Here is a 17,694-nt window from a genome sequence, read left to right as displayed (position 1 = left end):
AGAGAGAGAGAGAGAGAGAGAGAGAGAGAGAGAGAGAAGGAAAGGAGGGAGGGAGAGAAGAAGGGAGGGAAGAAAGAGAGAGAAAATACATATTCTCCTTATGACTGGTATATATATCCTTAGCATATATATTTTCTTTCTCTTTCTTTATGTTCTACCAGACACAATGCAACAAGAACAAGAATAAATAGTATTTATTATGTTGTATTTCAGCCTAAAATAATTAACCTGAGTCTAATCAAGAAGAAACATCACACAAACTCAAATTGATAAGTGTTCTATAATAATAAAAAATGCCCAGGTCATTAAAGTGAAGGAAAAACTGAGAAACTTTTCCAGATTTAAAATGACAAGAGAGACGTGAAAACTGGATACTATGCATAATCTTGGATTGGATCCTTTTGCTATAAAGAACTTCATTGGGATAAACAGTGAAACTTAAGGGATCTCTGGGCATATTATTTCTTTGTACTATTCTTGAAACATTGATGAAAGTTTAAAATCATTTCAAATTTTATGTAATAAGAGATTGTTACTCCCACACTAAATATGAAAATGTTGCTAAGCTATAGAGTTATAACTTTTTAAAGCCCACAAGAGAACTAAGGGCTCCAAGAAACCTAAGGAACTAAATTCCAGAAAATAAGAAAACTTTTCTAGGTGAAAAGAGACCTATTTCTACTTCTTTCACCTCTGGTGGGTTTTTTCAAGGAAGAGAAATCCACCATAGATACTAGTAAGACAAAATAAGCTACACTTTTAGCAGTCATATGTGTGCTAAGCTGATAGGTTAGAGGAGCTTTTGCCACCGAACAAGTCTGTCTACAACACCAATTCTTTCCCATGGGAATTCAATTAGTTCATGAGTACCAAAGGCTGGGTGGGGACAGGGCATAAGAGGTGAGAGAAATTTCCAGAGGCATGCAGGATGTACCTAAGTGCAAGGCAGTGGCTTCTGAAGATTGAGGGAAAGGTAGAAAATATGAGAGGAATTCTTTCTAGAGACTCCTTTATCAATAGCACTGCATTGACCTTCTAACAGCTAGGGGCAGGGAAAGAAGGCAGTGAAAGATCTCCTAAGAAACAGAATACCTAAATTATGACAGGAGAGCAAAAAGAATTCCCCAGTGAACCAAAAAGCCAGTTATAGGAATGTAAAGCAGAGAAGGACCTCTCAGAGATCAGGAAGATGACAACTGGATTGTAGAGCATAAAGACATCTCATACAACTTACTCCCAGGCACTTTTTAAAGGAAAGTCCTGATCCCATTCCCAAAGTACTTGAAACAAGCAGTGAAACTGAATCCAGTGAAAGCTGAAATTGCTCAGACGCGGCTCAAATATAAATTAGATTAATTCAGTCCCCCATATTAGAAGCCTGGCAAAAGAAGGAACACACACACACACACACACACACACACACACACACACACACACACACATATTTTATTGCAGAATTGGGGAAAGGGAACAGCCAAGCTTTGAGTAACAGGGTTGTTGGTTTGATTCCCACATGGGCTCAACTGCAGCTGAGCCCGAACTGAGCTGCAGTTGAGCTGCCAACAGGTGTCAGGATAGCTCAGCTGTTGAGAGCACATGCTCCTAACAACAAGGTTGCCGGTTCAACTCCTGCATGGAATGGTGAGCTGTGCCACTCCCCCTTCCCTGCCCAACCCACCCCCACAACTAAGATTGAACACACACCTTGAGTTGAGTGGCCATGAGCTGCTGATGGGCGGCCAGATGGTGACTGGACTTGGTTGGAGCTGAGCTAGCTGCGCCCTCCACAACTAAGACTGAAGGACAGCAACTTGGCTGTTCCCCTTCCAATTCCCCAATAAAATCTTAAAAACAAAACAAAACAGTGTACTTATCCTATCCAGTGCAGGAAGGCAAAGGTAAAGGCATAAAGATCAAAAAGAAAAAGTAATGGTAATCCTATTCACTGATGCTTATTCTATTCGCTAATCAAAAATCAAACATATAAAAATAAATCTAATAAAATAAGTATAAAAATTTTACAATGAAAATTATAAAACATCTTTGAAGAAATTAAAGAAGACCCATGTGAGTGGAGAGATACATTATGGCCACAGATTGAAAGACTCAGTATTGTTTATAAGCCCATACTTTCAAATTTATCTATAAACTAAACTTCATCCCAAAATCCGAGCAAGTTTTTTGAAGAAATTACATAGTTCAACAAAAATTGTATGGAAAAGTCCAGGATGCAGAATAACCAAACAATTTTTTTTAATGACGAAGTTGAAGATTTAACACTATTTAATCTAAAGATGTATTATAATAATCAAAACAGTGTTTTATTGTCAGAGGGATAGATGCATATATTGATAACTGATTTCTTACAAAAGTTCAAAGTGCAGAAAATTTGGGTCTATTTCTGGACTCTATTCTATTTCATTGATCTATTTGTGTGTCTTTACAGCAACAGCACACCGTCTTTACAACCATAGCACACTGTCTTGATTGGTATATATTGAGCTTTGAAATCAGATTGCCCAACTCAGTTCTTCATTTTCAAGAACAACCATGTAAATATCTACAGATTTGGAGAGAAGTCATACCATCGTCCACAAATAGCTATTCTCCTTTAGAGAATCAGCTTCTGGCTTGCTCCTGGGCTCTAGTAGAGACGAGGTGCATGATAATAAGACAATAGGTGAGCATAAAGATCTACACTGGCTCATGAAACAGCTGATGGATTGGCCAACTGAGCAGAATCCTGGAATGAACAAAGTAGGAAGATTAGTGACAGGCAGTCTGGAAAAGTTCATGTGTGAATGTATCTCTCACAAGGAGCACAAAGTATGAGCAATTCATGAATTATTTGCATGGTCATCCAAGGTTGCTTATTGCAGAAGAAGCCCTCAATAATCAAGTGGACATGGTGTCTGACCCTGTGGATGTCAATCAGCCTTTTCTGTGAGCAACTCTGGTATTTGTTTAATGGGCTCATATACAAAACAGCCATGGTGGTGGGTTGCGGTCTATGCATGAGCTCAACAAGATGGATTTTCCCTCCCCACAGTGTCTGCCTACTGAAACCACTGATTGCCCAACTGTTAATGCAAGAGATTAAACATTAAGTCCCATGTTTTTGATGATCCCTCTGGATGAGAAACTATTCTCCACGAATTGATTATATTGGACCTCTGCCACCATGGAGAAACAGGTAATTTTTCTTCACTGGATTGGATAATTATCCTGTATATGTCTTTGCCTTCCTCGACTGCCATGCTTCTGTCAGCATCACCAAGAAGAGATTTATAACAATGCGTTATTGTAGTCATGGTGTTCCATACAAAATGGTTCCTGGTTGAGGAACTAATTTTACCATAAAAAAGTGCAGCGATGAGCTCCCACTTATGGAATTGACAGATCTTACCGTACATTCCTTTACACAGGAACAGCTGGTCTTATAGACCATTAGAATGGCCTATTGAAGACTCAGGTGTGGTGCTAGCTGGAAAGCACCGCCTGCAAAGTTGCAACACTACACCATAAGAATCAGTCCATCTTTGAATCAGTGACTTGTACATGGTGTTTTTAATTCCATTGCCAAAATGCATAGGTTCAATCTAGAGAGACAAAAGTGGGAGAGGTTCTCTTACTATCGTACCCAATAATCCATTCATTATACTTTTGCTTCCCATTCCCATAATTTTGAGCTCTGTCAGTTGAAAGAGCTTCTCAAGGGAGGAATAACTTTGTAAGAGTGAGCAATATTTGCCTGGTGACAAGGATGTTGAGACTGCCACCTGGCCAGCTTGGGTTCCTTAGGCCACTGAATCAACAGGCACATAAAAATGTATTGAAACCCAGTTATCAAAAGGAAGGAGACATTTTCGAGTCAGAGAGAACTATGCCTGGAATCCAGGGGTTCTCCTGAACACACCTAATTACTTCAAGTTCAGTAGTAGATGTTAATGAAAGACCACAGTAATGTAATAAAGGCAAGAACACTAAAGACTCAAATGCTTCAGGAATGAAGATTAGGGTCTCCCTACCAGGTAGAGAACCCCAATATTCTGAGATGAATGAAAAGAGAACCTAGGTTAGGTAGTGGGAAAAGTCATAAACATTATTTATAGCTTTATAACTAGTTACTCTCTTGAGGACTAGAGTAGCTATACCTATTTTCTCCCTTGGTGGGGTAGTATTACAAGCAAACTCCACACTATTTTCTCTTGGGGAAACAGGTAATAATGTAGTTGAAACACTGGAAGTCAGAGTTGATCAAAAGGCTTGCTATTCTAAAAAACGTGTTTTTATTTTATTTTATATGTGTACACACACACACGTAGAATCATCCATATGTCTCCACTAGGAGAGCATGAATGTGTCCTATCTATTACAGCCTGCCCCTAAATCAACACACTGTGAAACATTGACACCTGGCCTTTTATATTTCTGAAGATGGAAGCACCTTAAATCTGAGGGAGACTAGTTTAAATGACACTGATCTAAGGAAAAATCAGAATGAGTCATTGTCATAAAGAGGACTAAGTATCCCTTGATCTTATCCTGAATGCACATTTTTCTGCATTTCATGTTTCTATTAGTATCTATAACCTAACCTATCTGACAAAAGAGAAGGCAAACTTCTTCTCTACATCTACTTTTCCCAGAAATGATTTGCCCCTGAACTCACCATAGGACTCAAATTGTCTGTCTCTGTGAGCTTTCCCAAAATGGGCCAGCAGCAAACTTCCCTTGGCAGGAAAATCAGAGTAAGGAAAATTAGATTTTTCATCAGAATTACAAAATGGAACCCGAGACTGGCCACTGCTAGATTGGAAGAGGAGCATTAGACTACTCACCTGTATATGACTTAATCCATTCAAAATTTGAACAAGTCCTTGCTCCCTCCATGCGCCCAGAAACACCACCGTTGCTGCTATATAATGAGAACAGAGCAAGGCAGAACTGCACTGGCAACCAGCTCAGTCACAGTGGATGATTCAAATGAGCAGGCTCAAGTCAAGACAAGACACGTTACCACCAGCAATAGAACAGCTGCAGAAGTATGTCTAAGCATCAGCCAAACTCCTAAATGAAGGAAATTCCCTGTCAAATATCCCCTTACAAAATTCCATTTGGTATATGTATTTTTTGTGTGTGATACTTCTCTTTCTTTTATGATTGGAAGTATCATCAATTATCATTGTTTCTTGAAAAATCTTAAGAAATTAAAACAACCTTCACGTTGGGGATGAAGAGGAGTTACTCAGAGATGAGATTTGAATCTGGCCCTTTGGTAATTATGATCAAGAGGTTAGGAGAGATTAGGTATTTTGTAGGTTAGAGTCCAGAGTGAGGATGTGACTTCTCATCAGCCACTGAGGGTGAGCCCCAGCAGGGGCTCCCTTTATTCATGCCTTACGGCATCTCGGTGCATAACATGGTAACACCATTTTCCCCTTTTGGAGCTTGGACCACTATTTTGCTTGTGTCCATCCAGGACCTTCCAGTCTCTCATTCTTATTAGAGATGTTTTATGCATGAAGCCCATCAGACGCTAGACCAGCGGTTCTCAACCTGTGGGTCGCGACCCCTTTGGGGGTTGAACGACCCTTTCACAGTGGTCGCCTAAGACCATCGGGAAACAAAAAGATATTTACATTATGATTCATAACAGTAGCAAAATTACAGTTATAGAGTAGCAACAAAAATAATTGTATGGTTGGGGGTCACCACAACACCAGGAACTGTATTAAGGGGTTGTGGCATTAGGAAGGTTGAGAACTGCTGCTCTAGACAATAGCCACCAACAGTCCCTGCTCCACATAGCCAGAGCTTTGTTGGAAATGAGATCAATTCAGCATTGGTTATCATGACAAAGCACAGAGGGAGTTTAGGGCTATGTCTTAATGAGGGTGAAAGGTCAGTTATAGTAGGAAACTGTGTGAGAAAACCTGAAGGTATAAAGGTATGAAATTGGTATTTTGTACTTTCCAATTTCAGATAGGTAGAGCAGTTTTGCATGGTGACAGGAGACATCTAAGATGGCTAATAAATGATGTTGTTTTTTTTATCACTGATAAAATTGCTGGCTTAGTGTGAGAATCAAATGGGCTTGTTAGCACTCCCTGCCCACCCGTCCTCCCCACTCCTATCATCTTGAGATCATTTGAAAAGAAACTGGTGTTTGAGAAATAAGCACACTGTCTAGGTTTTCACACTGAGGAGATTGAATCTGTGTGGTAACTGACTTTCGGCAAATTGTCTCCCTGTAAATTGAGAAAAATGTGCGCTAATACTGTCACCAACCAACCATAACACCTTCTCTCTCTTTGTTGGGAGAAGTACAGTGGTGGGCAAGAGGTCCGTAGTATTTGAGGACATTTTCTTGTCACGGAAATCACAGGAATGGGTTTCTTAAGCAAGCCTTTTATTCTGGCTGAATAATATAAAATGAGTTTGTTGTAAGTGACTGGACAGTTTTAAGAAAGATGCTTCCCTCTTAAACTAATAAGATAAAGGACACTGCTGCAGTATGAGTGGCCAAAGAGGAGTTCAGGTAAAAGTTTTTGGAGTGAAGGTCAAAGAATTTTTACAGCAGGAGTGTTGGATGTTTGTCCTTACATTCATTGGAGCCTCATATGGTTATACAAGGACCTGTGCTGGATAAAAACATTATAATTGCTAAAAACTCCTATGCATCAAGTGCTTACTATTGGTCATACAGTATTAGGTCTTTCATACATATTGACTCTAGTTCTGACAACTACCCTCCAAGATAGATATCACTGTCCCAAATGCATAAGCTAGAGCCAGACACTGTTCTCTTGGATGAATGAGTGGAAGTGAGGTGAAGGTTGGTAGAGGACAAAAGTAAGAATAAAACTAATACTATCTGGGTTGGATAGCATCAATAACAAAGAAGAATGGGTTTTTACCTGATAAGAAAAGAATATGACGGGCCGGCCGAGTGGCGCGATGGTTAAGAACTGGCTTGGAGGGCCGGCCGAGTGGCTCAGTTGGTTAAGAGCTCGCGCAAGAGTGCGAGCTCTTAGCAACAGCGGTTCGATGCCCAGCCTGAGCTGAGTTGCCGCTGAGCTGCCAACAGGTAGCAAGATGGCTCAGCTAAAAAAAAAAAAAAAGAACTGGCTTGGAACACCAGAGGGCCCCGGTTCGGATCCCACGCATGAGGGCCAGTAACACTGTCCTCCACAGCTAAGATGCTGAACAACAGCTCAGCCTGGAGCTGGGCTTCCGTGAGTCGCCGGTGACAGCGTAGGCTGCAGCCCCTGTGGCAGTGGGTTGCCATGGGCTACCGTGTGTAGCCAGCAGCCAGCGTGAGCGGCCAGCAGCCGCAGTGAGCAGCCGTCCAGAAGCCAGCAACTGATCTGCCTCGCTTGGGAAGAGCGCACTGATGGTGCCAACTTGGGCCAGTGAAGCAATGTCCTCCACAACTAGGCTGAAGAACAAAGAACGACAGCAACTTGTCTGTTCCCTTTCCCCCAATTCCTCAGCACTGTTCCCAACCCCCCAATTCCCCAATAAAAGTCTTTAAAACAACAAAAAAAAAGAAAAGAATATGACTTCTGAAGAACTATACGGGAGGCTTACAAAATGCTTACTCTGCTTCCTGGGTCTGTGGTCTATTGTGGGAGAGAAAAAACAATTACTGACACCCACCCAGTGGTGGGTGGTTTCCATGGGGGCTGAGTCAAGTTTTCCTTAAGGGAGTGAATTAGTCAAGATTCTCCAGAGAAACAAAACCAATAGGATGTGTATATGTAATATATGGAGAGATTTATTTTACCTCATGCAGTTGTGGGGATGTCGAATCTGAGATACGTAAGGCTGGCCAAGAGTATGGAAACCCAAGGGAAGAGTTAATATTGCAGTCTTGGGTACAAAGGCAGGAGTCCTTCTTTTTTGGGGGACCTCAGTCTTTTCTCTTAAGGTTTTTGACTGATTGGATGAAGCCCCCCACATTATTGAGGGTAATCTGCTTTACTGAAAGTCTACTGATTTAAGCATTAATAAAACCTTTAAAAATATCTTTAGAGCAACATCTAGACTGGTGTTTTACCAAAAACTGGAAACCATGAACTACAAAATTGACATACAAAATTAATCATCAGAAGGAGGGAAAGAAAAGAATTATATAAATAAGGCAAAGATGGAGGATAGAGTGAATTTACATAGAACGAGTATCCTGGGTCAATAGAATGGGTAAAAAAAAAAAAGAAAGGAAAGAGTAAAGGTATAAAAGGAACTAAAAGAAGAGGCGCTAACAGGAATTTGAATTTTGAAGTGACGTATAATGCAAAGACAAGGAGCATGGTGGGATTGACGTTTTTCAAAGGGAAGAGCAGAGCTGGGGAGGTCTCAGTGCTGTTGGAGGCCTGAGCAGGTTGGAAAGACTGAGTCTTTCTCACTGTTGAAATCAAGTGTTGCTGGATGCCATTCTGATTTCTTGGTGAAGATCTCTTATTTAGGAGCAGAAAAAAATGAATCACCTTAGCTGCAAGTCAATGTCAGTCCCTCCCTGTGGTCAGGAAGCCCAAAGCGCTGTCCATAGACTTCAGAAAGACACAAGTCTTTCTATGCTGCTTGAGTTGAAATACTAGCTATCCCCGCCTTCTCTCAATCCTCCAGCCCACACTTTTAATATTCACATAATCAAATTTGAGATGCCTTAGAGATCAGAGTGGGTATGTCAAACATATCAGACACTCTCCATGTCCTTCTTTAACATTTCTGAAGCTCACCCAGTCCATTTCTCACCAGTCAGAACTCAATTAGCTTCACAAGTCTTGCCTAGAATTGGTTTATGGCAGCTGTCTCCCCCTGGAATTTGGTCTGCTTGTTTTCTGTGTACCTGCCTAGTATTCCATCTGTGGCCATCACTTCTGCCATGGTCCCTCCTCCTAAATTCCTGAGAATGACCCTCCAGCATTGTCCCTTGCCTTGACCCAACTCAACTTTGTTCCAGAGAGAACTTCATGCAGCATCACAATGAAGCATATTCTAAGTACTTTCGGAAAGTATGGCTGACAACAGCTTTAGGTATGGAGTCTCATACATAGCAAAACAAAAGAAAACAAAACCCAGCAATAACAAAATTTCTCTGACCAATCTGCTCTTTGGGGCTATTTTAGCTGATTCCCTGAGCTCCTGGATCCTGAACCCTGCCAGTCTGCTGAATTCTAGAAACTGCCTGCTCAACCTGCCACACCTGAACTAGATCACAGACTCTTGTGTTACTTACTTCCTGGAGTCCCTATTAAGGGGAACTCCACAGTCTGATATCCCCGTGGTCTGTGTGATAACCCCCCTTGTAAAGTTAATGTGAAGTAACAGATGGAGTCACACTGGCCTATGTTATAATCCTGCCTTTTTTACTGTGTGCTACATGACCTGAAGCAAGACTTTATAAAAGAAGAATATTAATTCTGTTCTCAAAATGTTACTGTGTATATTAAATAGAACTAAGTCTCATGTTTGTGAAACCACACCATGGAACAAAGGTCAGTTCTGAGTTAATTAAATGTAAATATGGTGAATACGAATGTGACTTTGACATCCCACTTGCATTTATCTAGGACAAGAGAAACTTAAGGACCATGATCCTACTCACTAATCGGCTAGAAAAACTTGATTATCATAGCCTTTATAGCAGCCAAACATGATAACTGCACAAACATGGAGGGGTAGACCATTCATTTTGCAAAAGATTTCTTAAATTGACAAGTTCTTTCTCTTGCAATTATATCTCATAAGATATTAAGTATCTGTCAGAACAGCTGAATCTAGGGCATGTTAGAGAAATAGATTTTTTTTAAGATTTTTTTATTGGGGAATTGGGGGATGGGAACAGCGCTGGGGAATTGGGGGAAGGGGAATAGACAAGTTGATGTCGTTTTGTTCTTCAGTCTAGTTGTGGAGGACGTTGCTTCACTGGCCCAAGTTGGCACCATCATTGCGCTCTTCCCAAGCGAGGCAGATCAGTCGCCGGCTTCTGAATGGCCACTCATGGCAGCTGCTGGCTACACACGGTAGCCCATGGCAACCCACTGCCACAGGAGCTGCAGCCTACGCTGGTCACGGGCGACTCACAGGAGCCCAGCTCCAGGTTGAGCTGTTGTTCAGCATCTTAGCTGTGGAGGGCAGGGCAGTGTCACTGGCCCTCATATGTGGGATCCGAACCGGGGCCCTCTGGCGTCCCAAGCCAGCTCTTAACCATCGCGCCACTCGGCCGGCCCCGAAAATAGATTTTTTTTAATCCTGTTATTTCTTTGCCCACTCCATTACCCCAGCTGAGTTCGTATTCCTCTGAGAGCTAGAAAAGGAAACATTTTTTAATATTTAAGGAGAAAAGGAAGGGAAGAATGAGACATACCACTTCTCTCCCACTGCCCCCAACACATGTCTTTCCTTAGTAGATACCAACGGCATAGCAGACAATTAATAAACTGGAAGAGCGGGTCTTACAGTTTCCACAGACTATCTGCAGATATACGTGAAATTATGTGCGCTATCTTTAAGTAAGACGTTTTTCTAGCTGAAATACGGTAGAAGACGGAATTGTAGATGGGGAGTTTTAAGAAGCATGGCAGAAACTCCTTTGCCAAATAGGAGCTTGGACTGAAGACAGGTTGTAAACAAAAAGCCTAGGAGAGAATCCAGGTTATTCCTGGATTATACTCTAGCGACCGAACAGAAAGTAGAAAGAATAAATGACAATAACATCTACCTCCCTTTGCACGGCCATTCCATTCTTTAGATATGCTGTTGATTCCTTCAGTTCAGATCTCTGCCCTGGCTCTGCCTGAAATCCCTGGTCTGGGCTACTGCCTAGTTTTAATTGATTGGGATAGGAAATGGAGAGCGGGAAGGTAGGGGAATAGCCAAAATGAAAAGAAGTCCATGTTTTCATAGGGCTTTCTATTCAAACTAAACAATTTTGCTTCTCTCAAGCAGATATAGTTTTGCATCATTTTAAGCAAGTGGCTTACACTTTTTAAACCCTCTTTTACTTACTACTAATGTGGTAAAAAATGAAGTAGCTCACCAACCTACCTTACAATCATGATGGTCCTTAAAGCAGGCTGTGAGAGAGCTTTGAAAAAAAGCAAGGGACACATGGCGAGCCACTAAACAGACGACAATATTTCCGCCTTTATACCATAGAGTATTCCAGAGAGACCTTCCAATCCAGAGATTTGTCTTTCCTTCCCAGATTCAACCAGAACGTCTGGGGTCTAGTAATCAGCAGCCAACAAGACTCTGTCATCTTTCTTTTTTTTTTTTTCTGTAAAATGAAGAGCATCTGTTGAAGCCTGAATTCATAGGAAAAAATGGAGGAATCTCAATGAAAACATATGTAATAGAAAGTCCCAGTCCTTGAATACAGCAAGCATAGAACAAAGGGAGGACATCTAGACAGAGGGTTCACACAGGCCACGTGGACCTGCTTGGTCCCCTAGAAGACATGGTAACAGATTATGGGCACAATGATTGGTGACAAGAGGGCAGAATCTAGGAGCAATTCTTTTAAAGGCTATCAGGTCCTAGATTACAAAGACTGGTAGCTAATAATATGCAGTATACGGGGTCGGATAATTAAGTTCGCAAATTCATCCTAGAAAAAGTGCTACACACCTCACTGCTGAATATCACTATGGTCACCTTCGAAAAACTCCCCTTGGGAAGCTACGCACCAATGCCAGTGCCTAGTCCACCCTAGTCCAAAGCAATTTTGGAACTCTTTTTCTGGAATGGCCATCAGATCTGTCGTCATGTTATCCTTGATGTTCTAAATGTCATCAAAATGTCTTCCTTTCAATATTTCCTTTATCTTCAGGTAAAGAAAGAAGTCATTGGGGCAGATCAGGTGAGTAGGGAGGGTGTTCCAATACAGTTATTTGTTTACTGGCTAAAAATTCCCTCACAGACAGTGCTGTGTGAGCTGGTGCACTGTCATGATGCAAGAGCCATGAATTGTTGGTGAAAAGTTCAAGCCATCTAACTTTATCACGCAGCCTTTTCAACACTTTCAAATAGTACACTTGTTTAACTGTTCATCCGGTTGGTACAAATTCATAATGAATAATCCCTCTGATATAAAAAATGATTAGCAACAGCATTGTAATCAGTTCACGAACTTAACTGTCAAACCTCGGAAGCAGCCAGAGACCAACTTCTAGGAGAACTGACAGAGGTAACAGTTTAGGATCAAAAGTACTATCTCTATTAGGGCCGATTAGAGCCAGGCAGAGACCCTATTCCAAAGAAAACAGGCTTCCAGGCAGAGCCAGGGTAAAAATTAGGACTAAAGAAATCAAGCAGGGAATTTAAAAAATACAATGGAGGTACAAGGAGAGGTGGATAGAATTGTCACTCTTTCTTTGTAATGAATGACCTGATCTTATTCTTAGCATCACAGAACCAGTCAACAAATATCTCTGTTCATCATTAATTTAGTGAAACTAAGTCCCAGAGAGAAGCAATGGTGTGTGAGAGGACACAGTAAGGCTTTACAAGTCACATCTGAATACTGTGGGACTTGTAAGATGTACATCCCACTAGATTTAAGCAGTAGCAGGGACAGGCTGCAAACTCCTGAAAGCAATAGGAAGTCTCTGATATTCACCCTCTCAGTTCCTGATCCACTTCCCACAACAATAAGGTCATTAATGGAGGCACAGTCTCAAGAAACAGCAGGTGTGGGAAAAGAGCTTCAGGCCTTTGAAATTAAAATCCCAACTATGAACCCAAGGTTGCGGGCAGTAGTCATGGGGGCTTTGGTTAGTTAATTGGTGAGGATAAAAAGAGGTTATGAGTTGGAGTCTCCCTCTTTAATCCAAGACTGGGGACTTATACCAGTCTGGGGGCTCCTGAGAGGTCACAAGCCAGTATCTGGGACCATAAAGTAGATAAGGGACTCTTCTGGCTGCTTCAGAAATAAGAGTTGGCTATAACAGAATTGGACATGACATTTACTGAATGTACATGTGATCCAGATCTCATTCAGGTGCCCCCTCTTCCCCAATGTCCTGTGTGAAGTGTCCTTGAATCCTAACTAGTTCCATATTTTGGGGAAGTCCAAAAACCTCTTCAAACTTCCATAGAATCAAAATATCCATGTCAGCGGTGTCTCTATTCCCTACATCCAGGCATTCTGTCCCTGTTCAGCTTTCTTATCAAATCAACCAAAAAGCAGATCTCATTGACTTTAATAATTTCCAGAAGAAATTGAATATTCCAAGCATTTGTAATATTCTCTGCTTTACCAACGACTTGGGGTTCATAGAAGTGTTATATGGCTCATGACACAACGTGATATTATTATAATGATCACCTTTCCTTCTTCCCTTTTCCTCCTGTCCCACACAGAGAGAATACTCTCGCCTTGTCTATTATGTACTATGTTCTCACTTGTCTCAGAAGCCTTGGCACTAGCTAAAGCCCAGGCTTGTTAGTATTTGCTGACCTCAAGATGGTTTAACAAGGCGTAGTTTCCAATAAGAGTAGGGTGTTCTCGGAGGGAAGATGATAAAACCTCTCACCACCAGCAAGAGAGAAAAGTAATTTCTACTTAGTTACTGTTTCCTGAAAATGACATTTATAGCTTATATAAAAATTCTTTTCTCTGAGTTGGGCTAGGCCACGTACAAGAAAAGTGGAAATAGATGAGGAGGACCAGCCCCTGGGCGGGCGAGGCAGCAACCTTGACGCAGATGAGTCATGCAAGCTCAGCTTGGCAGATCGTAATCTCCAAAATATAATGTCATGGGGCGTTATTTCTGGAAGGAGATACTGCATACCAGATCAGCCTCCTGTCCAAAAAGTCTGTGAGGTGTGCGTTCATGCCATTGCTTAGGTGATAGTTTTACAATAGATAAGGCTGAAAGCCTTGCTGGTGCAGAGATAAAAGCAGAAAAAAAGCCAGGCTCCAGAGAGCCCAGAAACAAACGCAGACGCCAAACCATGGACCCCAAACAACTTGTGAAAACTTGACAAAAGCCTCATGCAAGAAGAACAAGGGTTGTAGAGAAAGCAAAGGTAGGCACTCTCTTAGTTAATTCAGGCTGCTGTTAACAAAGTACCATAGCCTAGGTGGCTTATAAACACCAGAAATGTGTTTCTCACAGTTCTGGAGGTTGGAAGTCTGAGATCAGGATGCCAGTGTGGTTGGGTGCTAATGAAGGCTCTTTTCCAGGTTGCAAACTGCCATCCTCTTGTTGTATCCTCACTCTCTGGTGTCTCTCTCTCTCTTTTTTTTTTTTTTAAGATTTTATTAAAAAAAATTTTTTTTAAATTGGGGAACTGGGGGAGGGGAACAGTGTTGGAGAATTGGGGGAGGGGACCAGCCAAGTTGTTGTTCTTCAGTCTTAGCTGTGGAGGGCACCAGTTGCCATCTGGCTGCCCATTGGCAGCTCGTGGCCTCTAAGCTCAAGGTGCTGTGTTCAATCTTAGTTGAGGGTGGGTGTAGTCACCATCCCATGCGGGAGTCGAATTGGCAGCCTTGTTGTTAAGAGTGCACACTCTATCCACTGAGCCATCTGGGTGGCAGCTCAGCTCAAGGTGCCAAGTTTGTTCTTAGTTGTGGGCAGGCATAGCCCACCATCGAACAGGCAGTTTTGTTGTTAGGAGCACGTACTTTCACCAGCAGAGCTATTCTGCCACCTGTTGGCAGCTCAGCGATAGCTCAGCTCGGGCACAGTGTCACTGGCCCATGTGGGAATCAAACTGGTGACCCTGTTGCTCAGAGCTCATGCTTTTAAGCTAACTCTTAATCAACTGAGCCACTTGGCCAGCCTCTGGTGTCTGTTTTGTAAGGGCATTAATTCCATTTGTGAGGGTTCCAATCTCATGATCTAATTACCTCCCAAAGGCCCCACTTCCTAATATAATTACACTGGGGAAAGGGTGTTAGATTTCAACATATGAATTTTGGGAGGACACAAAAATTCAGTCCATTGCAGGCACTCAGATAGAAGAACATATCATTGGACTTTGTTGCATGTCCTTGATACATACAAAGATGGTGAAATAGGATTGGGAGGTATAAGATTAGTGTATATACTGTATGTGTTATGAATGTGATATTTTTGTGCTAGACATCTTTATCATTATGTATCAATATGAAATGTTTCTCTTTATCTCTACAAATGTTTTTTGCCTTATGTTCTATTTTGTATGATCTTAGAGTAGCTATTGGGTTGTCGGAAAAGTCATGACATAGTTTTTCTATGTTTTTCGTTGCAAAAATGTGTCATGACTTTTCTGACAACCCAATACATCAGTTTTCTCTTGGTTACCTTTTACACAGGCTGTCATTATCCATTCTTTTACTTTTAACCCACTTTGTATTCTTATACTGAAAGTGTGTTTCATGGAAGAAGCATTTTCAACTTATTTTTAACCATTATGACAATATTATTCTTCTATTTGAAGCATTTACTTCATTTATTTTCATGTAATTACTAATATAGTTGAGTTGATATCTACCATCTTACTACTTATTTTCTATTTGGTCCATCTGTTTCATGGTCCTTTACCTCCTTTCTTTTCTTCTTTATAATTAACAAACTTTTTATTTTTTATTTGAGTTTTTTTTGTTAATTTATTAGTTACACAATGTCCCTTTTATTCTTCTTTCCTGGTTTCTTGTGGATTAAATGTTTTCATTTTATTTCTCCTTCTATTAAAATTTTAGTTTTATACTCTATTACTATTTTGTAGTTATCCTAGAGATTATATTATTCATCCTTGATTTATTACCATAATACAAAATATTCCTTTTACCATTTCCTAATAGTGCTTGAACTTTGTCTTGTATTCTTTATTCTTTCCTGCCTTTTTATATTTGCAATTGGGATTATTCTCCTTCTGCCTGAAGAAATCCCTTTAGTGTTGTTTTTAGTGTAGATCTGCTAACTACAAATTCCCTCAGCTTTTACTTTTCAAAAAATGTTTTATTTTATCTTATTTTTTGAAGAATATTTTTACTGGGCATAGAAGTCTAGTTATAAGGGGTGTGTGTGTGTGTGTGTGTGTGTGTGTGTGTGTGTGTGTTTAGGCACTTTATAGATGTCAATCTACTGACTTATGGATTCTATTAAGAGATCATCTGTCAGCCTTTGTACCCTCAAAGTTAATTTGCCTTTCTGGATACAAAAAGGGATAAAGAGCTATTTTGTAGTAAGTCAGAAGGTTTTGTTGTCTTTGTGAAATCAGGAAACCCAATGAAAAGTACAATGTGATATCTCAAAAATATAACATTTCAAATCAGGTGATACATCAGAGAAGCTTCATTTTCTCCAATAGGCAACAAGAGAATATAGCCTTTGAATCGCTCTATTCATGCTTTGATAATCTTTATGACAGAGCTTCCCAATTACCCTCTAGCTTTCATAGTGACCAGGCCAAGCAAAGAGGCTGGACTCCCTGGGCTGGTCTCCTTTTTTCAGAAGCTGATGTGAAGCCCTTAGATGGTGGCCAATGCAGAGTGGGAACTGGTGGTAGCCCTAAATCCCCACAATCCACTGGACTGGTCCACAACTGCTCTGTCACCTTCAGAGTAGACTATTATCAACGATGAACAAAGAACCCTCAGAGCTTCAAAAAGCGTTCCTTTTTCAGTTCTCCAGGAGTGAGGGATGTACCCTAGATTGACTGTTAGGAGGAAGGATGGGCAGACCATAGGGAGGTCCTGGCAGTCACAGCTTCATATGGTGGCCGCAAATTTTTACCTTGACAAATTTCATGTATTTCTTAACATTTTACATCTGAAATACTAAAGTGAAAAAAACTATCAGTGTACCCAAAACACCACTAATGAAGCAAAAATTCTGTCAAAGTGAGAAAAATAATTGCAGTGAATATGATTTTTAAAAAAATGGTACTTGACTCAATGTGGTAAGATAAACTCTAAGTTGGGACCAGGGATCTCTACCACTTGGCATTCATTCCCTTGTGTAATCCCCTCTGTTTCAGTGTGGGCTGGTCTATCAACTGACAGGTTATCAACCAACAGATTGCCTCAGTGTTGAGGGCATGTCACTTCTGTGATTAGTTATGAAAGGTTCTGACTTCCATTTTGCTAATGCATTCTCTCCTTGCTGGCTTTGATGAAGCAAGTTGTCATTTTGGGAAGCATCACGTGGCAAGAAACCTAGAGTGGCCTCCAGCTAATAGCCAGCTGGGAACTAAAACATTCAGTTCAACAGCCCAAAAGGATCTGCTTCCCAAATCACTTACGTGTTTGTTGGCAAGATTCAGCTCCATCGAGCCTTCAGGTGAGACCCTACCCTGGCTCTTACCTTAATTAGAGCCTTGTGAGAGACCCTGAAACAGAAGACCCACATAAGCGATGCTCAGATTCCTAACCTACAGAGACTGTAAAGTAATAAATGTATGTTGTTTTAAGCTGCCAAGGTTTTGGTAATTTGTTATGCAGAAAAAGTTAATTAACATATGCAATGTGTAAGAGCCCTTGCACAGCATAAGAAAAATGCACATCTGAATAGAAAAAAAATAGATGGCAAAAAAATAAATCAAGGGCCAGTGGAGTGGCGCATTGGTTAAGAGTTGGCTTGGGACACCAGCTCTGAGCAGCAGGGCCCCAGTTCGGATCCCACATATGAGGGCCAGTGACGCTGCGCCCTCTACAGCTAAGATGGTGAACAACAGCTCGACCTTCAGCTGGGCAGC

The 17,694-nt window shown here is 41.1% G+C and overlaps 1 protein-coding gene and 1 pseudogene across 1 annotated transcript in view; both read right to left on the bottom strand.

Annotated features, from left to right (window-relative positions):
• The window catches only part of LOC109371962 (putative selection and upkeep of intraepithelial T-cells protein 1 homolog), a 141,870-nt gene that overhangs the window by 29,030 nt on the left and 95,146 nt on the right, over positions 1 to 17,694 (bottom strand). The gene's annotated exons all lie outside the window — the stretch shown is intronic.
• Positions 1 to 17,694, bottom strand: part of LOC109371961 (group XIIA secretory phospholipase A2-like) — a 32,054-nt pseudogene that overhangs the window by 7,296 nt on the left and 7,064 nt on the right.

Source organism: Hipposideros armiger, unplaced genomic scaffold (assembly GCF_001890085.2).
Source record: "Hipposideros armiger isolate ML-2016 unplaced genomic scaffold, ASM189008v1 scaffold_605, whole genome shotgun sequence".
Classification (NCBI taxonomy): Eukaryota; Metazoa; Chordata; class Mammalia; order Chiroptera; family Hipposideridae; genus Hipposideros; species Hipposideros armiger.
The sequence above is the reverse complement of the archived record's forward strand: the minus strand, read 5'-3'. Positions and strand labels throughout refer to the sequence as shown.